We start from the raw sequence: 25,653 nt of genomic DNA, 5'->3' as shown, positions 1-25,653 counted from the left end.
GATATCGGCCATGTATTCCAAAATGAGAATGAACTCAGATTTTTCGAAGCAATCTGCATGACAGTGTTGGTGCTCTCACAAAAACAGGGCTAATTCCACACGCATGGCAAAAACACAATTCAGCACCTTTCCCTGGGATAACCACCGAAAGTTAGAATGAAAACAGAATTACCTCGAATTCAGAGCCCATTTCATCACACAGATCTTTGAAGATGCGGTGCTTCAGGGCACTATTTTGCACAAAGTTCACACATTCCATTACAATTTTTAATACTTCTGCCAGTTTTGAAGGCAAGGTTTTTTGATGCCAATGCATGCCTGTGCAGAACACAGTGCATGACAATGATGTGTGGTGCATCGGCTTTTGCCAGTGCACCAAAACCAGAATTTCGTCCTAGCATGACTGGAGCTCCGTCTGAACAAACTGCAGAAACCATATCCCACAAAAGATCATTGTCTCTGAAGAAGTCATCCACAAGTTTCTTCACGTCGGCTGCCTTAGTTGTTGTTGTAAGAGGCTTACAAAATAAAAAAATCTTTTATCTCATCATTCTTCACATAGCGCATGAATACAACAAGCTGGCTTAGATTGGAAACGTCGGTGATCTCGTCGAGTTGAAGGCTGAATTTTGCTGGGCTTGAAATCGGATCTGCAACTACTTGAGCCATTTCTACTTGTTTCTCCAGATGGAAAATGGAAACCAGATTCGAAGAACATAAAAAGTCACCTTCACACGTTTTCGAACGCTGCAAGTCAAATAAACACAACATAACCATAGAAAACACTCAAATACTAAATAAAGAAACAAACATAAACAAACGCAAAATTAAAGAAGCCTTACTTATACAACAACTTAAACCCAAAATAAACCAATATAAAGGAATGCCTTTTTATACCTATATTAATATAATAAAATAAATAAAATTATATATTCAAACATCTAACACTGCCCTCTACATTCCGACACTCAGTTACACAACCCCTTTCAAACATGTGGTCAGCTTCCGGTGAGTTACCTCTTTCTTTGTGAACCTGATGATGACCGAAGAAGGTCGAAACGTTGTTCACTCTTCTATGTAAAATATTTTTTCAACCCAAACGAGCCGTTTTTGCATATAAATCTCTCAACAAGTGGGTTTCTCAACATCACAGATCACAATGCCATGTATCCTACTTACTAGCATGAATACTGTACCTACTCTGAATTAAGAACCAAATCCAAAACATAGGGGGGTGGGGGAGGAAGCAATTCAGTTGCCAAGAAATTATGTTCTGTTTACCCAGGTTTTAGACCCACTGAAAACCCTGAAGGAATGAGAAAGGTAAAGTTTAGTGTATTATATATATGCTTACCACAATTGTATGCATCCAAGTTTAGAGCATCCCTTTGTATACTGTGTTTTTAATTCTTATCTTACATTTTTCAGAACATTGATACATTTTCTGAAGCCTTTGAGATATTCATCTAAAAACATGTATAGCTCATTTTAGTTTGGCTGACAGGTTATTCGTAAAGTAAAAAATTATCAAAGTCAAACCAGGTTTTTAATGTTTTCAAATAGGCATAGGTAGTGGCAAAGGTGACTATCACATGCATTGAATATATAGATTATCTGTGAAATGCAAGTTAACCCTCGCTATTATTCAAGAACATTTTATTGACAAAATGCAACCATGTTAATGAGTTAATTATTTCACCAACCCTAAGGGTATATTGAAGATTAACAGTTATGCATCACTCAAGGTCACTCTTAGTGAGAAAGGTTACATTAGTTCATCTCTTACTGAACTTATGATTGGTTAGTGTATGGTGTAAGGAAGTGTTTGCCATCTAGGGGAAAGAAACTTTTTCTGATGCATGTTTTTAACACATACACTGATCCTTTATATTCACTACTTCGTTGTCGTTTATTGAAATTGAAGGGTGCATTGAAACATGTTTGTGTTTTCCTGAGAAATAGAAACAACACAAATGCAGTTTATTAGCTATTTATCAAGAAGGAACTTTTGATCTAAATTTAAATTGTATTTGTTCTCCAGTAACCCATTTTAGGTTTTTAAAATATATTACTGTATTTTTGTAACTTGTAACAGTGGTAAGTCTATGGATTTACTATGCTAAAATTAGGGGTTTGTTTCCTCTCAGTGGACTCAGCAGATAGCCTAATGTGGTTTTGCTATGAGAAAACATGCACACACGTTTGTTACACTGTATATTGCTTAAGATCATTTTAACCCCTGTTTTCTTTTAAACATTTGTTGTTTTTGAAAATACTGTCATAAAAATAATACATGTAAGGTATACTGTGTGTTACATACTGGTCTTAATTCCAAGTGAATTTGGAAGATGTATGTACAAGGATAGTGCAGCTGGTATATTTATGGCTCTCTAGTGTTGACTCTCCCTAATCTTTTCTGTGACCTCATCATTGTAGAATGCTTTAGAAAGACCACTGTAACATGAAAGCAAGAACATTGATCCTTGAATTACACATAGACCTGTTGAAACAAGTACTTAAAACATTGACTTCTAACATGTTGCTCTCAGTCTTGAGTAACAGTATCATTTTTAACAAGATATTTGTGACATTTTCAAAATCCTAAGCTATTGTATTTTCAAGTTATGGTAAGGTGACTGGAAAATAGATTCTGCTGAGATTATATGTATTTTTTTTTATTATAATCTGTTTGAAATACTTGTACATTACTATTAATTTATAGTGAGTTACTGATTAATGTTTTAAACAAAGGTTGTACATGCTTTACTCTTACATTACTGAAAGATATTTAGCATTGTTGAAGTTCAGTTATGTAATTAGTTACATGTACTGAAAAATACTTTAGTAAAAACATGTATAGAAATGAGGTGGAGTTAATCTTTAGAACAAAAATCATCTGAGTGTCGTTGTGTATGTGGAAACTTAAGGGAAGTGTAGCATTATTCTTCTCAGCCTATGATTAATTTTAACATTGCTGCAAAATATCATGTAATTATTCAACTAATGAAGAACAGAGTTGTATGGTATCTATAAAACACACTGGAAACAATTGATCATAGTTAATGGTTAATAACCTTTCTGAAATAGTTGTGTGTACTTTGTTGGAGTTATACTGTTAAGGATTTGAGGTTTTACAGTATGTTCAATATTGAAGACATATCAAGAAAAATTCACAATTGAACACATTAAAGTGTTTTTGTCTGACATCGTGAGAATACCAGATTATGGGTTGTTATTTAGTAGAATAAGATTCTGATGATTTTGCAACATAAATCAGGCTTCGTATGTTTATGTAATTCGGATATAGTAGAAGTGACCTGTAGAGATTTTTTTCTTTTATGAACCTGCCTGTGAGGAAAAATAATTGTTTTAGTTTCATGTGAATAATTCACCTTTACATGTAGTCGACAACCTGGCAGTAGGGAACAGTCTCCAACCAAAGAGGATGTGAACAAAAACCTAACGATGTTGAAACTTCAGAACCCTGGTGGAGAACATTTAATTGTGCACCCTATAGCTGGAGGACTCCCTCAGATTCATGATACACTGGGAGGGTTTGATCCTGTTGGAATCGACAACTTACCATTTGATTATCCACCTCACTTAATGCAACCTGTGGATTCACCGAGACTTTTAGATTACAACAGTCAGGTATGGTTGTGAAGCAAAATGTCTGCTAAATATTGTTGCTTTTTTCTTAATAATTAAACCCTGTGGTTAGATGTTTAGTAAGGTCTCTCTATTCAAAACAAATGGAGAATTAGAGTTTGTTGTTTATATTTTAACAGCATGATTAGCAGTTGAAAAAAAGGTTTTCAACCCAAACTGGATATATCAGAGTTTAATTAGTGATGTGCATGCTAAAGTCTGTCATTGGCAAGGTCAAGGTGGCATGTTAAAAAAGCAGTTAATTTTCACTTTCATATGCAGATGTCTCCAGGACAAGAACATTGACATCTTTGTGTTACTTGTTTTTGTTGCTATTCAAATGGATATGTTGAGAAGCGAGTTGAGAAATTTTATGTTTCAGAGAGGCGAACATCAGCTACTGTACCACCATAGGAACCAAACAGCTGCACAAGGACAGCCACTATCAATGATACCCCAGCAGCAGTATCCACTTCCATCTCAGCAACAAGGACAAAATATGGGAGCATCAAATCCTTACCTTGTGAATCAGGATCCCTATGCTTTGGGTACAATCATGCCAGGTGAGACTGAGTAGTTTCAAAATATTTACATCTTAACTGATCCAGAAAGTATGGATTTAAGGTGTGAATGTGGTTGTTACATCATGTTGGAAGTAGTTTTCCAACTGTTTTGTTAATGGTGTATCCATTACAGTTTTAAAACCTTACAGGGCCAGCTATGATGCCTCAGTATTATGGAATGCCTCCTTGGGGCATGTTTCCCACTCCAGGCCTAATCCAAGGGAATCAAGGGCAGCCCCATGCCCCAGCAGTGCAGCAGCAACTTTTACGAACTAATGGTACCCATGCCATGACACCCCAGGGGAATGGAGAAAATCTCCCTCAGGGTACAAACAATATTCAGGGTACTGGTATGTCTCACTTTGTATATTCTAATTATTTGAGTTATTTGGACACATCTGTTTGAAAATGTTCTTAGCTCTTAATTGTAAAATGTTTAATGTACAAAATTGTATAAATATAGAGAAGTTGTAAAACATTTTACTGTTTTACAAGAGCCAACAAGAGCACGTAATTTTTTTTATATTTTAAAAATGTTGAGTTGTCTACAAATTATCAAAGGCTTTTAGAAATTGGTTTGGATGAGCATCTAGAAATCATTAAATTAATCATCATCAGTGAACTGGTCATGCATAAAAAATTTATTTTGCTTATCTTAATATCTTGTTTTTTAAATTTTTGTAGTCGATATTTCAAATGCTGCATTGGTTTGAGTTTTTTTATGAACTGTTTTAAATAACAAAGATTCTTGTGTCATTAAAAAAAGGTAAATATTCATAACTTTACATATTTGTCTCATTGAGAAAAATAAATTGATATATTCTTGGTTTAAGTTTGGTACCTGAATGATGAGTTGATACGTTCTCTGTTGAGTTTGGTACCTGAATGATGAGTTGATACGTTCTCTGTTGAGTTTTGTACCTGAATGATGAGTTGATACGTTCTCTGTTGAGTTTTGTACCTGAAGGCATTGTTTTAAAATATTTTGTTAAAAAAAATAGTGAAAAGCTGATTTATCACGAGAATAGAAATGTTTTGTGACTTTTTATGATGGAAGAACTTTTAGAAAAAAGTGCTACTTACTCAAAATGGAAATTACATTAAAATATAAACTGTAATGATAATTATAAGAAAAAATATGAATATCCTTAAACTTATGTTTCCCTTTGTGGTGTCTAGGTGGCCAATACCAAATGGTGGCACCCTCTTTCTATGACCAGAACGGTTCATTAATGGTTGGAAATGCCAGAAACATAGGTGCACCCCCTCCAATGAGATTAATACCACCGTTAATCGTCAACCCTCAAGGCTCTACAGGCAATTCTTCTGGTATGTAGAGGGTGATGATGATAAAAGTGTAACGATTATCGTGCAGAACATATGGAGTATAATTAATACATATAGTCTAGAAATATAAGGCAGGAGATTTATTTTTTCAGTCAAAACTTTAGTGCAGTTTCAATTCAAGGATGGCAATATTACATACATGTAATGTAAAAGAAAACGTTTTCCCGAAGCTCCTATGTTAAGAACAAGCTCCTTGTTTTTATCTGATACAAACGTAATTATTTGTATTTTCTACTTATTTTTTTCTTTGTTTTATGTGTTACCGAATTGTAACATCTAACATGAGATGGTATTCTATCAAATCTGTAATGTTGTGTGACTGTGTTCTGACACATTTAATTATGTGTTTTACTGTTGTAATTCTTATAACTTGAGTGTGAAAGTAAACAAATATCTTTACCAATTTGTAAAACACACTTTGTTTACTATGCCCAGTGTTCTTTGTCTACTATATCTAGTGTTCTTTGGGGGGTGATTCTTTAATACCAGGACAGATATATGATATGGTATGAGTCAGTGTGTTGTGTAGATTGTCATGTTGTAAGTTAGTATGTTGTTATATTAGAGTAGTAATGTGGTATGTTACGAGATTGTTTCACTAAATTGTAGATACATAGAAAGAGGTGTTTTTGTTAGATTGTTTTATCAAATGATAGACTGAAGTACACACATAATAATGGATGTAGTTTGTATATTGTTTCACCAAGTCATAACCTGGGGTAAACGCACAATATAGGTGATGATGTTTTATCATCTTTAATACCAGGACAGATATATGATACGTTGTGAGTCCGTGTGTTGTGTAGACTGTCATGTTGTAAGTTAGTATGTTGTTATACTAGAGTAGTAATGTGGTATATTACAAGATTGTTTCACTAAATTGTAGATACATAGAAAGAGGTGTTTTTGTTAGATTGTTTTATCAAATGATAGACTGAAGTACACACATAATAATGGATGTTGTTTGTATATTGTTTCACCAAGTCATAACCTGGGGTAAACACACAAAATAGGTGATGATGTTTTATCAACTTGCAGATTAGAATAGAAATGGGTAGTATTTGTAGGTTATTTTATCAAGCTGTAGTAAGTTGTTCTGGTGTGTTCCTTAGCAGATTTTTGTTGTTGTTGTAGGACTTATCAGTGTATTCATTATTTGTGGAGGAACTGTAATTGTGAATAAGTTGAAGAATTTTAAGACAAATGATACTTTCTCAGATGTTTTGGTGAGAACTAATGTTTTATCTAAACAGCTACATCTAAGCAGATCACTAATGGAGGCCTGCCCATCCTTCTACCTGACATTCAGCAACAACTGCAGAACCCAACAGCTAGTCACTTCTCTACTCACAACTCCAACCCTGTTAATAGTTCCCTCTATACATCTGCTCCCAACAGTAACTTACCATTCAACCAGCAGACAGCCAACCTTTGCTACTCTGGCAACAGTGGGTTTGCCTCAGGTCTTGGGATGAGCCACAGCCAAACACAAGCCAACATGGTATATGGAAGTAGTCCACTAGGATCAGTGGGTTCATCAGGTATAGGAACTATTGGATCAGGTAATCCTTAAACCTGATTTGTGAAAAATAAGTGTCATCTCCCCTTTAATTAATATTTTTACTGTTTTGTGTAAAGTTGAATATCTTCTTTTTTTATAGCACATTGTTTTTTTTCCACCAGCCATTAGTACAGAGTAATCACTTAGTGTGGAACTTCTTCCTTACTACTTTTAAAAAGTAATTAGTTAACAGCCAGCAGAACACTTGCTAGAATAAGTTTTAAAAAGAGTAGTGTTTGGATTCACCTGTCATAATCAAGGTAAGGTCCCTTTGAAGTCTGTTCTGATTGCAGGCATGACTCGTGGAAGTCTGTCATAATTGCAGTCGGGACATAATGGAGACCATGAAAAATATTTGTAAAAATGATTCATACCCTTCAAGTTTTCCAAGCACACTGTCTGTTTCAGTTTACTTTTTTGTTTTGGAAACATTTGAAGATAAATCTTGATTCGTGAAGTGTGTTAAAAATTATTGACTGGTGTAAAGTGAAACAAATGTTTCAATCTCATTGCATGAATTAATAAATCAGTAAAGTTTAGGTATTGTTTAATTTTCAATGTATAACAGCTCATCATTGTATGATTTTACAAATAAATATGTAAAATGTGCACCTGTCTTAACTTCAGCATAAAATTATGCCAAAGTTATTTTGATTTTCTCTGTACTGCCAACATTTGTCATCAGCAAAGACTTGCTGCAGTGTAATGTATACATGGCAACAGCCGTGATAACCAGGCATTGTTGATGTAACTTGTTGACCAGATTTGCAAGGCAACATTTAAGATGTTCTATACAATGCTATGTACTTTCAGCTAATCACAGCAAAGAATTTCTGCTAAGTTGAATTTTCCTGTATGGTATTAAATTTTGGTTTTGAGATATGAATTCTATTAACTGGCTCCACCCACTGACAACTTGTGAAGATGTCCATTGTTTTACTACATCAAGTTTTATATGATTTGAACTGTTAAGTACCAACAAAGCTTGTTCTTAAAAGTTTCAAATTATGAAGAGATTTATATTGCCAACTTTCATTAACCTCGGTAATGTTAGATTATAATTTCTAAATCTTTTTGGAATATAGGGTTGGGTAATACCATGGGTTCTCCTCGTCGAGACTCTTTGGACAGGAGGAGTAGTGCAGGCCTAGGAGGTGTATTCTCTAATAGTGTGGAAAACCAGTTTTCCTGTCAGATGACAGCATCAAAAAGTGGACAGTTTTTTGGTCCCTTAGGAACAGTGACAGCTTCTTCTGGTCCTATTGGAATGCTTCCATTGGGACAAAGCCTCACTCCACCACCTTCAGCCAGTGCTCCATCTAACAACTTGAACTTGGGTAGGTAATGTTGGTAAATTATACAGAAATACTGGTGTTCATGGTATATTCATATATGTGTGTATGTATAGAGAGTGCAGGATAATTTTTAATTAAGCAGAAATTAAAATCAAGTGCAAGTATTGTATTAACTCTCTAGGTAGGGAGCTGGTCAAATCAGCTATTGTTCATGATCTCAAACTGACCTTTATAGTTTCCAAACTAAAACCTTTTAATGTGTTCTGTGTATCTTCACAAAATTTCATAACCTTTTTAGTAAGCTTTAAGAGTTTTTTGTGGACACAAAAATCAGAATGTTTAATGAAGAATCTTCACTAAAATATTTTTTCATGAGTGTATGAAGTTGAGTGTTGGCTGCTCTAATGCAAAGTGATTATCATGTTGAGATTAAAAATACTTGTATAATAAATTTCAAATTTTTAAATTCTTGTTACTTTCATAATGTGACTGTTAATGAAACTAGTTTATTTTTTATATTAATGATACTACTACACTTAATTTTGTTTTTATTTAACTAAATAGTACACTAAAAACAGAATAATAACATACAAAACTATTCATGACTAGAATGATTTGTTTGGCTTTCTAACTATTCAGTAAGAGCCATTAAAACTTCAGCTATGTGTTTTGTGTTGGGATAAAGTTTGAACTGGAAGCAAAATAGAAAACATATAGCATCATTTGACACATAAAAACTTTGACATCTTATTGTTTCTGAATAATATAGCATTAAATGTCAGAACAATTGGCAGTTTGTGAATGATATGACAAGTGTATGTGTGTGGCAAGAGGGGGTTTGATTTTATATTTTATGAATGTAACAAGTAAGTTTGAATAATATAAAAACTACATTTTACCTGAGTGAGGACAATATTATAATGAGCAATTACATTAAATTCTGTATTTTCAGAGGGGTGGTAAATAAATTATAGTGGAGGAGATATTTAAAGAGCAAATCTAATGATTCTCATACTAAAGTGAAAATGAGGATTTTAAAAAATATTTACCTGTAACAATGTAAAAACTTAAGTTGTATGAAAACTTATTTAATTAACTATGTTGTTGTATATTTATATTCCTTGGAAAACAGTTGCGACAATGACAGTTTGATCTAGCTGTAAAGAGAGGGTTAATCTACTTTCATTTTGGTTATATAAATCAGATTCATTAATTCATACATCTGTAGTAGCTACCTCTTAAAATACTGGCATAGATTATATATGTTTCATCAATTCGTATAACTGTAATAGCTACATCTTTTTAACATATAACTGCCATGAGTTATATAGATCAATTTTATTTATCCATATATCCTTAACACCCATATCTTTTTTTAAATGCCATATTGGGAGTATTTTTTATTCTTTTTTTTCCTAGTTACAAAAAACTTATTATAACTTTAAGTATATTATTCATTCTCTAAAAAAAATAAGATCAAACAGACTAAAATTAATAATATTAGTTTTAATTTTATCAGCTTAAATAAGGTTGTTTATGGTTGAGTGATTTTTAATGTTTCTTAAAACATGTCTTCCAGGTCCCTTAAATAGTCGCATGATTTCTGCAGCTTCTGGTCCAGAAGCGAAATACGTGGTCCGGAATGGACCACTGGGAAACAGTAATATCTTTGGTTCTTCAAACTCTATGTTCCCTAGTCGACATCTTCAGCGAAAGTTAGTATCTTTAAAAACACTTCAGTCATTTTTGTTTATTTTTCATATCAAAAATGAAAATGTACAAGAGAAGCAAACTATCTTACTCTTAAGAGAATTTGCTTTCAATCCTTTTTCTCCAATTTTTATGACAACAATTTATTTACTGCTTTCATTCATCTAAGCCTATTCTTAATTTCTTTTCATCAGTTCTGAGTGATAACAGGAAAACTTTGTGTAGGTGTGGTTTCTTAGATTAGTATTAGTACCTGATGTCTTAGTTTTATATTGTGTATCAAACAAGAAAAAGCTTTGCAAATGTCAGTTTTCTTTGCATCCCTTCAGTGGAGAGTAGAACTCTGTAAATAGTAAGATAGTTCCAGATGCTGTGTTTTATGTTATTGGAAATTGAAAGCCTTTAGCTCTATGACTACACTGGCTACTGATTTTTTAGTTGGTAATGTTGTTCTCTTCATGTTTTATTACTAAAAATATGTAGTTTCAGAAAATTACATTTTTGATTTTTTTTTCTACTTAATTAAAAACTTCTTTGCATTCGTGCTCTGAATAATTCACAAAGTAATTTTCATATCAAGTATAAAAATGCACTAATTTTTACCTTTCAATTTTTATATTTCTCCTGTATAATATCTATAATCTACTTAATGAATATAAGCAGTTTTCTTATTGTAAATATTTATATTGTATTTGCTATTTTCTCTACAACATCACTAGCTCTTGCTATTATCATCAAATTATGATGGACGGAAATGTTTGAAGTTACAAAATATATACCTTTTGATTACTTTAACGACATCTCCAGTGGTTGGCATGTGTAAATTTATGTCTGTATCTTTTCTCTTATAATTTATTTTTAATGTTTTATTGCCATTTTGTGTTATTTATGTTGACATGCATTCAAGTGTCTGCAGGCAACATTACATTAACATTGGCTGTTAGGCTTAGCCTCTCCACCATAATCGTCTTTATACTTGTCTCAAAACTGCTTTAATGGTTCTTAAAACACAAATAATGTGTAATTAACTAAAATGTAAATGGAATCTGTCTGTCAGACTAATTCATATAAAGAGAACTAAAATTGCCAGTGTTTATAGACATTCCTCTTAACAGTGAATTTGGCCTTAGTATAATGGATCTGAAAGTAAATGTATGCCATATGTATAATGTAAGGATAAATCACTGAAGAGAAAAGCCTGCTCTTTCTAATCATTATAATTGTACCATTGAACTTTAAACACATGCTAAGCAATGCAGCTTCTTCTTTTGCAAGTGGGTGTGGAATAGCCTGCACTCAGGAATATTTATAATGGTTTTCTTTCATAGCTAGTTCTAGGAATGTATATGAAATAACTGGGAAATAAAATGAATGTACATTTAGTTTATTGATTGTTTCTTTTAAAGTCCAAAGTTCAGGAGCTATAACCACTTCCACTTGCTGTGAGAGCAAACACAAAGTTTTTATTTATTGTTTTAGCAGTTTTCTTTGAAATAAAAGATGAACAACTGAAATAATATAAGACATAGAATTATTATTTAATTTTTGTAGTGTGTATTGGTGTACAACACGTACCAGTGCTAGAAAAAAAGAACCCTGTAACACCGAAATGTTTTTATTTAGTAAAATACTCGATGTTTCGTACTACATCTTTTTCAGAAGTGTTCAATAAAACCAGAAATTCTAACTGATAGCTTAGAAAATGGTCTTAACATCAAATTACTTGAAACCAGGACTGGAAAGGCTAACGCTGCTGTTTGAACTACCTGTTAAGTCATCCTGGCGAGTTATAACTACAGTAATGCTACAGAAAGTTCTTTTCAACTTGTTTTACTGCAGTTTTTATCTTGCTGCTGTAGACTAGATATAAAAACTGGATTTAATGTTATTTATGTTTTTAATTCAAAAATTAAACTTTGTTTTACCTTGATTCTTTTATGAATTTTAATAATTTTATTTAACTTTTTTACTGGATGTTTGGTGCAGATAGCCTAGTTGCTTTATACCATAAAACATCAAACCAGTCAACCAACCAACTAACTAATAATGCAGAGTGTCAGAATTATTTCTAGTATCAATTGGCTTTGAATTGTAACATGATTAGGTTAAATTCTATAAAATACACTGATATTGAAGTGGATGAATTAAGTTATGAATATAACTGACATGCACTGAATAGGATTTAAAAATGGTAGTGTAGGTTATAGATTATAGTCAGAAAAGAAAAGTAATTTTTACATGTGTTAGAAGTCAAGATATCTTTAGAGTTAAGTTCAAAACTTTTTATGTTTTGTATATTTCTGGCATTTACAGTTCAAGCATAGAAAAAACCACCGGTAGAAGTCGTCTTTTGGAGGATTTCAGAAATAATCGTTATCCAAACCTGCAGGTCAGAGACCTAGCTAATCATATTGTGGAATTCTCACAAGATCAACATGGATCCAGGTAAGCCATAGAAATCTCATAAAATTGAACTATCATAAATATGAGCTTAATGTGACAACTAAGACATTGATTTCTTTCACAGGTTCATCCAGCAGAAGCTGGAACGAGCAACCCCATCAGAAAAGCAGATGGTTTTCAACGAGATCTTGGGGGATGCATATGGCCTGATGACAGATGTCTTTGGAAATTATGTCATTCAGAAGTTTTTTGAGTTTGGTACTCCTGAACAGAAACAGGCCTTAACACAAAAAGTTAAAGGTCATGTCCTGCCTTTAGCATTACAAATGTATGGCTGTCGGGTCATACAGAAAGCACTTGAGTCCATACCATCAGATCAGCAGGTGAAAGAAAGAAATCCAGTTTTTATTGTAAATTTAATGATCATGTTATGAACCTGTAAGATTAAGCTGTACAGTTACGACAAAAAGTGTTTGTACTCCTGTGTTCAGAGTAGTTTTTTTTGCTCATAACTTAAAAAGTGTCATGATTAGGCTAATAGATGTATAATATAAATATACTTACACACATCTACATAAATTTTTATGTAAATTAAATGATAAATAAACTGTTTATAAACAAATAACCAAAAATAGGAGGAGCAGAAAGTGTTTGTACAGTTCAGAACGTGTGAAAAAACTGATATTCCCAAAAAATTTTGTTTAGTTTGGTGAATAAACTACATTATACCATTCCAGAACTAGACACTGGGTTCATAATTATTGGAATTTAGCCAGCAAAAAATGTACTTCTGGCAACTTAGCACTGTCTCCGTCATTATCTGCTTGGTCATCATGGCGAACAGGAAACAACTGTCCAGTGATTAAAAAACTGACTTATTGTAAAATACAAGTCTTGTGTGTGTCTTTCCTGTATTTATACACCACTTAATGTACTGAAATCTACTGTTCAAAGCATAATTGCCAGGTTTAAGCTTACAGGATCAACTGCTAACCTCCCTCGTTCCGGACATCCCACCAAAATTCCAGGGAGAACCAAGAGGAAGGTTCTCGGAGAAATTAGTAGGAACCCTCGTTTAACACGTAATGACATACAGAAACTGGTAAGGGAAACTGGGGTTGAAGTAAGCACCTCCTACAGTTATGAACATGGTACGTTCTTTTGGGTTCAAAGCACGTTGTCCTCATAGAACTCCATATTTAAAGCCTGTTCGTTTAGAAGCATAAATGAGGTATGCAAGAAAGCATCTAGATAAACCCTTTACCTATTGGAAGAGTATTCTTTGGTCAGATAAGACTAAAATCAAGCTTTTTGGCCACAGTGATGTTCACTATATTTTCTGTAAGAAGGGGGAATGAAATGGAATCATGCGTACGTTGATATATTAGGCACTTATATCAAGAATGATGCTCAGAACTTGCGGCTTGGGCATCGTTGCATCTTCCAGCATGACAATATGTGCAATCCTGATTGCAGAGGAACCATATAAGCGTTCTGGAGTTGCCATCACAGTCACCTGATCTCAACCCAATTGAAAACGTTTGGCATGAGTTGAAGACCAGGGTTCATCACCGTCATTCGAAAAACTTGCAAGAATTGGAGGCCTTCTGTAAAGAAGAATGGAAGAAAATACCAGTCATGGACCATCAAACAATCATGGAGGGCTATGAGGAGAGATTGCGCCAAGTAATTCACCTGAAAGGCTACACAACTGACCATTAAAGTAGATGCATGAATACTTTCTGCCCCTCCTATGTTTGGTTATTTGTTTATATACAGTTTATTTGTCGTTCAATTTACATAGAAGTTTATGTAGATGTGTGTTAGTATAATATTTATAATATACTCTACTTTCATTATCCTAATCGTGATACTTTTTAAGTTATGAGGAAAAAACTACTCGCGACACAGGGTTACAAACACTTTCTTTCGTAACTGTAGTTGTATCTATTTCTGCCTTATTATTGCAATAATGTTGCATAAAAATATATAAATTGTGCAGTGTTAACTCTTTCCATTTGGGAATAATTTTCTGCATGTCACCGAGATTTATGGAGTTACCTTCAAAATATAAATATAATTAAAAAATGTAGTTAATAAATCAAATGTTAATTTTACACAAGTTATAAGTTCTTACTTGAAGAAGGATATATTTAAAAAATTCTTAATCTCATCCTAGTATATTCTCTTCTTTATTTAATTTACCACCTTTCTGAGAAGTATGGAATTTAATCTAAATTACTCATAATATTGTAATCATCCATGCAAAGCACAGTTTTTATAACCTTCAATCTTATTTGGTTACAAGTTATCAAATACAGTCAGACTCCACCCTCTTGCTATCCCCACTTGTCATATCCTCTGTTTTACAAATTATCTGTTTTTTGTTGGGTTTTTTTACAATTAGTGTTATATAACATATAAACAACAAAAAGCAACAGTTTTAATCTATTAAATGATGTTTTATATTGTTTATTTGTACAGATAAAGTTTTAATTTTTGCTTCCAGTTCAAACATAACTCCCATAGAAACACATCAATATTTTTAACTGAATTTTGAATGGCTAATGTTGAATAGTTATTGCAGTTATTGTTATTGCCTGATTTGTTGTTCTGTGTTCTTGGGTGCATTATTAAATTAAATAATAAAAAATAAATGTAGTAATACCAACAGAATAAAAGAAAAAAAGTGGTTAAGTTTCATTATTAGTCAACAGAAAGAAAGAAAAATAATGATCCAGGTAGTTTTTATTTTTTTGTTTTTCTTGTGTATTCTTTGTTTGTAATTATAAAAGTAACTGAAATTTTATTTAATGAGATAAGGTTATATCACATAAGAAAAAAACTAGTTTTTCTCAAGGTATTCTTATGAGTAGTCTTTACATTATGTGATTTGATAGGATAAAATGAGCTGCATATTCACCACGTGGTTTACAGCTCGTGTGGTGGGATTATTAAATACACACGGTTCAAAGGGCAGCAAGATAGTAAAATGCAAGTAGAAACAGTTGTGTGCTGTTACAAGATTTAAGCTATTTAGGGTAAATGAATGTACTTTTGGGTTATGATTTGCAGTAATTTAGAAAAAAGTGAGTATAATGTAGGTTTATTTTATATTTGGTTTGGAGGTATGAAATAAATTAACCAATCTAGTATAGACATAGGATAAAAACAATATCAAAGTTTTTTTACTGAAAAAACAAAACAAAAAAACTTTGAAATTTATGTAAGACATTTTAGATATTACAAATATGAAAGTTAACAATTTTTCAGATGAATAATCTTAACATGAAAAATCACTTTGCAATCTGAATAGTCAACACTTTGACTCAATATATCTGTGGAAAATTTTTCTGTGAAAGTACTGATTTTCTTCTCTACATAAGACTTGCTGTTTACCAAAAGTTTGCACAGTTTAGTGAAGAGGTACGAAATATAATATAAGTTATAGTATTGAAATTATATTAAATTTAAAATGACATTAATTTAAAAAATTTAAACACAACAGTTATTTAAGGAAAACTTTAATAGTACACTGTAAGGTTTATACGAGACTATCTGGGGTCTCAAAATACTTTAGAGTTTACACTTGTTTTGGTCCGTGTGATGCTATGATGTTTTTGACTTTGTTTTTGTGGATACTTTTACAGAAAGAAATTGTGAAGGAACTAGATGGCCATGTCTTGAAGTGTGTCAAAGATCAAAATGGAAACCATGTTGTCCAGAAATGTATTGAATGTGTGGATCCATTGATCTTGCAGTTTATCATTAATGCCTTTCAAGGACAGGTACTGTTCAACATATAAGTACATCAGACTTTGGTTACATCCTTTCTATTTGAAAACCAAATACTGACTGATGAATTGTTCTTACTGATGAAGCTTTTCTTCAAACAAGATAACTATTGCATTGGTTTCCATTGATAAGGAGATTTTAGAATATGGCTACTGAAGTACATTGTTTTATAGTCAAAGAAGTCCACAATTTTTTTAAGTCTTAATTAACTATTCCTCCTTTGGGAACCATTGATTTAGTATGCATATGGATGTAAGTTACCTTTCTGAAGGTGTTTGTTTTGAATTTCGTGCAAAGCTACTCGAGGGCTATCTGCGCTAGCCATCCCTAATTTAGCAGTGTAAGACTAGCGGGAAGGCAGCTAGTCATCACCTCCCACTGTCAAATCTTGTGCTACTCTTTTACCAACGAATAGTGGGATTGACCGTCACAATACAACACCCTCACAGCTGAAAGGGCAAGTGTGTTTGGTATGACGGGGTTTCGAACCCATGACCCTCAGATTATGAGTCGAGTGCCTTAATCATGCTGGGCCTCTGAAGGTGGGGGAGTTGTTATAAATAAATCTGAAAATTATGGTGATGAAGGTGTGGAACAAAAACTCTAGGGGAAGCATGAAAGGTGTGTTGGAAGTGTAATACGGTTTAAATGTAAGAGATTTTAAAATTAATAATTGAGAAACTTAAATTTGTTACTGGAGATTTAAAAAAAAACTCAAAATAGTTTATCAAAAATAACTTAAAAATTTATTATATTTAACTTCAAAGCATGTAAAATTTAGTGCAAAAATAAATTGTGATGGAAAGTGTGGTTTGAATGTAGAAAGAGTAATAGGCTAGAATGACTTTTTTATTTCCCTTTATTTTTCAAGGTGTTTGCCTTGTCTACCCACCCGTATGGTTGTCGAGTGATTCAACGAATTCTTGAACACTGCACCACAGATCAGACGAACCCAGTTCTGGAAGAATTGCATCAGAACACTGAGCAGCTGGTTCAGGATCAGTATGGGAACTACGTCATCCAGCATGTGTTAGAACGTGGCCAGCCTGATGAGAAGAGCAAGATATTAGCCATGGTTCATGGGAAAGTCCTTCCACTTTCTCAGCATAAGTTTGCCAGGTTTGTATGAAATTTTCAAATGCAGGTCACTTTAGTTACATTTTTAGTTTGTAAATAATCAAACACATTCTTGTCTGTATGTGAAGAGGGGGGGAAACAACGTGAAAACTTTTTGGGCATTTCTTTTTGATAAACTACTCAATGTAGATTGCTGTATGTGTTCAGGGGACTTCCCAGAGAAAGTTCTGTACTTTCACTTTACCTCCTCTGTGATCTAAACATCCACCCACATGTTTGCTGTATGTGGGGACCCATGAAGTGGAGAAGAGTATCCTAGTTCTTGAGGGGTCCAACCCTAACACACCACATTGGCTTTGAATTCCTGGCTCTCCTAGGGTCAACCAAGTACCAGTGTTGGATGTTTTCAACAGGTGTTGTGGACATTGTGTCTGATGCTGGTGTTTGGGTATAATGCTCACAAAACCCTGGTATTACTGCAGTGTCCTTGTTTAGCATTGTAGTACCTCCCCTTGTATGGGCCCATGGTAGGTAGGGACAGTGGGAACTGAAATGTATTCCCTTTATTATGGATACCTCCATCCATGACAAAATTGAAAAAAATCAGATTATTGGAAAACAACCACACAGGGATGACTGTTGTACAGTCACTGTCACAGTCAGATCTTGTACCTTGATTTCTAGTTATGCATTCCTTATCCGAGAAATCCTTAAGTCAAATGTCTCCATTTTTTATTCAAAAGGAACTAAGGGAGAAATTATGATGTGGAGACATTTTGGGGAAACATTTTCACCACAACATACTAAACTCCCCTTGAATTTGAAGAGCATTGGAAATATACCCATGGAGTTACACCTCATTCAACTTTAAATTCTTCCAGAGGAGTTTTAGTTGAGAGGGATTTAAAGAACATTCCCGAGCCAGAGATCTTAGCTGGAGAAATCAGCCTTCTAAGTCATCAAAACTCGGGCAGAACGATCACGTCTTCCCTTTTGAGCTGATTGTCTCTATGACTATAATCGTCCCTTTACACTGGTGGAACTTAAACTGGCCCTTCATCAGTCTGAAAGTACATTGGTTGTACCTGATGATGTACATTATGAAATGCTGTGGCATCCATCTCCTGCTTCTTTTGCTATTCTTCTGATTGTTGTTAACTGGATTTAGCAGGAGAATGTTTTTCCTGGTGCCAGGGTGTTGACCTATCTTTCTCTAAGCATTGGAAGGATCCCAAGATTCCTTCCAAATACTGTCCAACTGCTTTGACGAGCTGTGAGAGAGGATGGCTAATGCTCGTCTTGTTTGGTTCCTTGAAACAAACAACCTCTTCTCGCCACCCAGTGTGGGTTTGACGACAGTGCTCCACCGTGAACCACCTGATTCGACTTGAAACATCAGTCAGAGAAGCCTTTCTCAAATGACAACATGTTGTATCAGCATTCTTTGACATTTTGCGAGACCTCCACATATATGGGTTATGTGGCCATTTGTCCATTTTTATTAATTTTTTAATGGACAGGAGATTCCAAGTTCGTCCTAGTTTGACACACTTTCCTGCTCTTTTCTACAGGAACTTGGAGTCCCTCAGGGCTGTGTTTTGAGTGTCATACTTTTTAGTATAAAAATTAATGCCATTACTGAACAACTCCTTCTCACTGTTCCAAGCGGGCTCTATGTCAATGACTTGCACATCTCACGTCAGTTGTTGAACATGAGGTATATTGAGCAGCAGCTACAGGCTGCCCTCATTTGTTTACTGAAATGGACCACAGCAAACAGCTTTAATTTCTCTCTCTAAAACCATTTGCATGCATTTTTGCTGCCTTTGGGGTATTCACCCTAATTCTGAACTCCTTATTGGTGAATTTGTGCTGCCTGTGGTCCCTGAGACAAAGTTCTTGGGGCCTATCTTTTACTGTAAGCTGATCTTTATACCACAAATCAAGCTGTTATGGGTCAAATGTACAAGAGCACTGAACATTCTCCCTGTTCTCTCTTCCACCACTTAGGGAGCAGATCAGTATTCTATGCTAAAGATATATTGTGCTCTTATTCGATCGATACTCAACTATTTGATCACTGGTGTATGGCTCTGCCAGACCATTGGCCTTAAGGATGCTGGATCCCATTCATTATCAAGGGCTTCAGCTCTGCACTGGGGCTTTCTGCACTTCCCCAGTTCAGAGCTTATATCTTTACTATATGCTTTGAAACTTTGTTCTTTACCAAAGCATCGCAGCTGGGTTGTATTTTCTTTCCTCAGTGGACCATTCATTTTCAGAACAGACAATCTGCCATTATTCCTTTTGGTTTTCGTGTCCATCTCACCATGGCTTTTAACAGTCCCAAATTATGATCTTTCTTTAAGTCATCTGAGAAAAGCAGACACTCGTGATTGGAAATACTGTCTGCTATTTGCTGAACATCTTTTGAACCATCCTTCCATTCCTATTTATACAGTGACTGTGTGGGCTCTGCTGAACTGTACGCCATTTTTCTTGTTCTAGATCACATAGAAGCTAAATAGTACTCAAACTGCACTGTTTATACTGACTCACTTAGTTCTCTACTGGCCCTGGAATCGCTTCACATTGGTTCACACCTTGTTCTCGCTGATATTCAAAACCGACTGGCCCATTTGTCTTTAATATCTACATCTATCCAGTTTTTCTGGATACCAGGCCATGTTAGTATTCGCAAGAACGAGCTTGCACACACAGCAGCTAAATCTATCTGCTCTGGCACTATCACCACTGTGCCTATTCCATACACAGACTATGGTCCTGAATTCACGGCTTGGCTCGATTCCAGCTGGCAGTCGACTTGGAGTGAGCAACGCGAAAACCAGCTTCTCCATATAAAACCCTATATTGGACTTTGGCCGTCTTGTTACTGTAAGGATCGGAAAGAGGAAGGTGTTCTAACTAGATGATGCATTGGTCACAATTTTTTAACTCATTATTTTCTTTCATCTGGAACTAATGCACCAGTGTGTAGTTTGTGTAACACTCGGGTCACAATAAGTAACATTTTACTTTACGACTCTTAACAACGGCACCATTTTAAATGTTATGTTCCAAGGTTTGTCCATGATATTAGATAGTGTTATTGGTGATGGTGATACTGTCCACCTTGGTAATGTTTTTAGTTTTTTAAAGACCATTAATCTTTTTAATGCCATTTAAGTTTTTTAATTGATACATTAGACCTTTTTTAATGTGACTCCATTTTAAGAATCGAAATCCATCTAGTTCGATTTGAAATTAGAAAATGGCTATAACGTTAAATAACTAGAAACCAGGACTTGAAAGGCCAACATCAGGTGACTGATGGTAGTTTTTGTACTTACCTGTTAGTCTTCCTGGTGAGTTATAATAATTATAGTTATGCTACTTTTTACCAGATGTTTGGTGCAGATAGCCTATCTGCTTTGTGCCATAAAACACTAAATCAACCAACCAACCAACCAATTATGACTTTATTAGTCCCTTTACAGTGGTAGAACTTGAACTTGCTCTTCATTGATCAGACCTGATGGTGTACGCTACGAGATGCTGCATCATCTCTTTATTGCTATTCTTCTAGTTGTTTTTAACCAGATTTAGCAGAATAATGCTTTTCCTGATGCATGGTGTTTGGTTATTGTTCTACCTTTTTCTAAGCTTGGGAAAGATCCTGAGATTTTTTCAAACTACTGTCGAGCTTTCTCTGAAAGACCTTAGGGGATGGTCAGTGCTCATCTTGTTTGGTTCCTCAAATCAAACAGCTTTCTCTGGTCCACCCATTGTGGGTTCCAATGACAGACCTCCACCATGAATCACCTAATTTGATTTGAAATGTCGATCAGAGAAGCCTTTCTCAAGTAACACCTTGTGTCAGTATTTTTTTTACCTTGAGAAGGCTTATGATACTATGTGGAGGTGTGGCATTTTGTGAGACCTCCTCTTTATTGTTCCTTTTGGCCTATTTTTATTAAAATTTGTTTAATGGGCTGGCAATTCCAAGTCCCTTAGGGCTTTCTTGAATGTCACAATTTTTAGTATAAAGATTAATGCCTCCTACTGTTCTTCACAGGATTTGTGTCGACAACTTCCGCATCTCATGTCATTCGTCATATTTTGATAAAATATTGGGGGGAGGAATGAAACATTGAGACTTAATAGGTAAGTGTAGGTTATGTTACTAGTGGATGAAGTCTGGATAGTGAAACCAATAAGATTTGGATATTGAAAGTCTATAGGTTATGTTTAGGTGTAAAGATCAGGTTGCAAGAAAGAAAGTTTGAGATATTCAATACATGTATGATATTCCTTGATCTGCAGTGTTATGAAAGGAAAACTAATTTTAACGGTTTGTAAATGATTTATCCAATAAAGTGTTTATAGAAAATAATATATGTTAGGTATGTTTGTGGCTTATTGTGTAAATGTGCATTTCATTATTGGTGGACGTTTAACTTAGTATCAGAAAGGTTCGTAGCCTGGACATAAAACTGGTGATTTAACACCCATGTATATGTAAAGATGTGGACATCATCAGTTCTTCTGTTGAGGTAATATTTATATACATCTGATGTCTTATCTGTCTCTCTGTATCTTTATTTTGATGTTGGTATTCTTAAATGGTACGTAGGTATCTCCATTATACTTTAGATGTGGTATTGTTTATGAAGAAGTTTTGCAATGCATGCTACCATTAGCATGTTCATTCAGAAGTTGTATTACACTACAAAGTAATTACATCATGAGTTGTAAGGATTATAGCCTAAACCCTTTTCACACCTGTTAAAACTTTTAACGTTTTCTTGCATAAAATTACAGTTCAGAGGTAAATAAAAAGCTTAGGTAATTTGCTGTGTTTTCAGCTGTTAACAAGTGTTTATAAATACATCTACATTAAAGACAAATATTTGTTTTTACAGCAATGTTGTAGAAAAATGTGTCACTAACTGTTCAAGATCTGAAAGAGTAATGTTAATAGAAGAAGTCTGCACTTATAATGATGGGTAAGTCATTCTCCATATTCTAATGTTGAGCTATGTTTATATGAATTTATGCTACAGTGATGGGTACGTTGTGTTTTTATAGGTTCCAATGTAGAACTTGGTTAATATAAGTCTGTATTACAGTGATAGGTAGGTTTTGTTTCTAATTTAATGTGAATGATCATTTCTTCTACCTAATATGTTGCTCTTCATCCAGTGCCTTATACAGTATGATGAAGGACCAGTATGCTAACTACGTTGTTCAGAAGATGATTGAAGTGGCTGAATCTCCTCAGCGAAAGCTGCTGTTACAAAAAGATCCGTCCCCACTTCACGGCCCTACGGAAATACACTTATGGAAAGCACATCCTGGCCAAGCTGGAGAAATATTTGGTAAAAACGAATGATCTAGGTCCCATTGGACCACCTCCGAATGGTAACTTGTGACTAGATGGGAAGAATAAATCACCAAAAGTGTGGTTTTCAGTCTTGTCCTGGTTGTTTTGTTTATAGGAAAACAACTATGAAAGTTCAGTGAAGTCAAACTGCTGATGAAAGTTGGTAAAGTGGTATCCTGTGTGAGTGCTTTGTTTGGTAGAGTTGTATTTAGTTGAAGAGAACTAGTACGCATCATGTGTTTAAGTAAAAAGTCAGAAAAAACGTAGTACGTGCAACATAGTGTAGAAACGGGCTTACCATAATGTTAGACACACCCACACCCTTATAAATACATGTCTATAACAAAACTGAATATTCTAACAGTTCAGTATGAAATGCAGTAAAATATTTCCCCTCACCCAAAGGAATGTATGATTATATATTTTAACTATAATCACTGACGTTTTCTTAACAAAACCGTGCCATTGTTGCACAGGTTTGTTTCATCTTTACTTTCTAATATTAATACCATTGTTAGAAAACCACCTGTTTGGTTCTCAACCCTCGCCTTGTACAGAAACCATGGAACTTGTGAAAATTCATTGTTTTTACTGTAAACTTTCTCTTGTACGTAGGGCTTTTCATTAATAAGTCATCACTGTTGTTTTTTCGGGGGAGTTAGTTGGATAGCGGGTTTGCTGTCAAGGTTCAAGTTGTTTTGTCAGTCTCTGTTAAGGTCATTTCTGCTATCTTTTTTTAATCTGTGTACTAAAATTAAACCCAAGACATAAACAGCAGTTAAAAGTGTGATCTTATTACTTACTTGTACCTATCGTTGAGAGTTAATGAAATGTCACATCCTATGAGAGTTATCTATGGCTGGTTTTGGTAAGGTATGTAGGTAGATGTACTAAAGATTAGGCATTAAAATCAGAAGATTAGATTTAGGTTTTATATTTAGTAACACCACTCTGCACTATTAAACATTTTATGGTAAGATTAAGCATTTGGAGCAATTTGACACTCAATAGGTTGTACTTTCAGTGCCATTACAGACCTTCAACCAATAACATCCTTAGAGTAAGCACCTCACCCAAACATTTCTCTTAATAGCACATTCTTGGATACATGTACCCATTATGTGAAATCCCACAGAAGTGAAGCCCGATTGGCTGTATTACTTGCATTCTGTGTGTGTTTAAAAACGTTCATAATTTTAATTTCTATAAAAGATATTTTTCCAGGTATTTTGAGCCTATTAAGAAAAATCTTATTTGCCAAACTGTCTTGATCAGTTTTTTTTTGTTTTTTTTCTTTATCTTGCATGCTCTTTGTTCTAGAATGAAAATTGCTTTATCATAATGACTCATATTAAGAGCTAAGGGCACACAAGTAGTAGAAGTAATAAATGTGTGAGTTTTGTACAGTGTATTTATAAGCTTTTCATTTTCAATCTGCACTTTTTGTCAGATCTTTTGGACTGAAATAAACCACATCATATGTACATCTTTGTTAAGTGTAGGCCCATTGTAAAAATCATCACACTGCCTTGACAAGAACACAATCATGTATAAACATTTGAAAACAAATTTTTCTGAGGTCTCAGCTTCTGTTTTGCAATATAGCGTGATCTGTTTGAGGATATTACTGTCTGGTTTAGGCTTTTTGTTTGTTTGTTAACCCTCTCAACAATACTTGTATTGGTTAGCCACATCATTTTGTTACAATACCGGGTAATTTGTAAATATTAATGTTGAGAATGTCTAAGCCTTCCAAAAGTGAAAAGTATGGTTTCCTTTTCAACCCCATACTGAGTATTATATAAACCGTTTGAGAATAAAAGCTGCATTCAAGAATGGGAAAAATACAATATGGAAGGTTGACATTTCACATCACATACTGAATAACAACTTTTACTGTTTGGCATGGCCCTGAGTCTATAGGTTTGATACTTCAACTAATTATGGTATCAGTACTAAAAGCATGATATTTCAGCAATAATTCAACAAAAGTCCCTGAAATATTGATTGATTGTACCCAATACTATATATGTTAAATTCAATACACAAGAATAACAGGAATAAAGGAAGGTCACCTGCACTGCTGAGCCTTCAAATCGATTGTGGTCACCAACCTTGTCAAAACGGTTAATATAAATTAAAAATTGTCTTTTATGCAGTTCAGGCATTAGTGTTCTATTCTCTGATGTTACATAGTATGTATATGAATGTTATATGTACTTTCACAAGTGAGAAATTACATTATGGTTGGCAAGTAAACGAGTATGTCTATGGCCTTACGCTGCTAGAAAACACAACTTATATTCAACCCACGAAGTTAAAATATAGGTCACAATTCAGTTTTAAAAAATTACTGTAGTTATATTTTCTGTAACACAAAGTTGAGTTTTGTACTAAACATTTCTCTTAATGTAAATTAATAACCAAACTATCTTTCCTAGCTCAGTATTTCATTATTATAGCTTTGTCAGAAGGTGTGGATTTTCTACACATTTGTTTCTTATTTAAAGCATAACCAAACATTAATATGTCAGAAAGGTTCAGGTAATAATAAATATGACACGTGAATTTCTAAAACAAATATTAACAATTGTAAATAAATGTAAACCGACAAGTAAATATTAAAATCATAAGATTTAGGATTTGTTGTGTATATGATACACACTTTCAAGGATGTTTTAAGATATTTGCATTTTTTGTCTTAATCTTCCAGTACATAGAGGTGACTCGTTATATGCAGGGATTGTGTTCTTGAATTGTTGCATATATTGAAAATACATAAAATTGGATGCCAACAACATGTAATATATGATGGTAGTTGCATTCTTAAACATGTAAATTTTGCCTTTCAAATTAATGACTAATCAACCT

General features: G+C 34.1%; 1 pseudogene across 1 annotated transcript in view; it reads left to right on the top strand.

Moving 5' to 3' along the window:
- Positions 1-22,869, top strand: part of LOC143237192 (pumilio homolog 1-like) — a 48,492-nt pseudogene extending 25,623 nt beyond the window's left edge. Inside the window, exons 6-18 of the transcript XR_013019912.1 lie at positions 3,405-3,651; positions 4,031-4,211; positions 4,361-4,561; positions 5,391-5,540; positions 6,812-7,120; positions 8,205-8,456; positions 9,994-10,129; positions 12,438-12,569; positions 12,652-12,910; positions 16,178-16,315; positions 17,194-17,441; positions 22,322-22,405; positions 22,602-22,869. The product of XR_013019912.1 is annotated as a pumilio homolog 1-like (transcript). The remainder of the gene's footprint in view (positions 1-3,404; positions 3,652-4,030; positions 4,212-4,360; positions 4,562-5,390; positions 5,541-6,811; positions 7,121-8,204; positions 8,457-9,993; positions 10,130-12,437; positions 12,570-12,651; positions 12,911-16,177; positions 16,316-17,193; positions 17,442-22,321; positions 22,406-22,601) is intronic.
- The last annotated feature ends 2,784 nt before the right edge of the window (positions 22,870-25,653 follow it).

Source organism: Tachypleus tridentatus, chromosome 13 (assembly GCF_004210375.1).
Source record: "Tachypleus tridentatus isolate NWPU-2018 chromosome 13, ASM421037v1, whole genome shotgun sequence".
Lineage (NCBI taxonomy): Eukaryota > Metazoa > Arthropoda > Merostomata > Xiphosura > Limulidae > Tachypleus > Tachypleus tridentatus.
The sequence above is the reverse complement of the archived record's forward strand: the minus strand, read 5'-3'. Positions and strand labels throughout refer to the sequence as shown.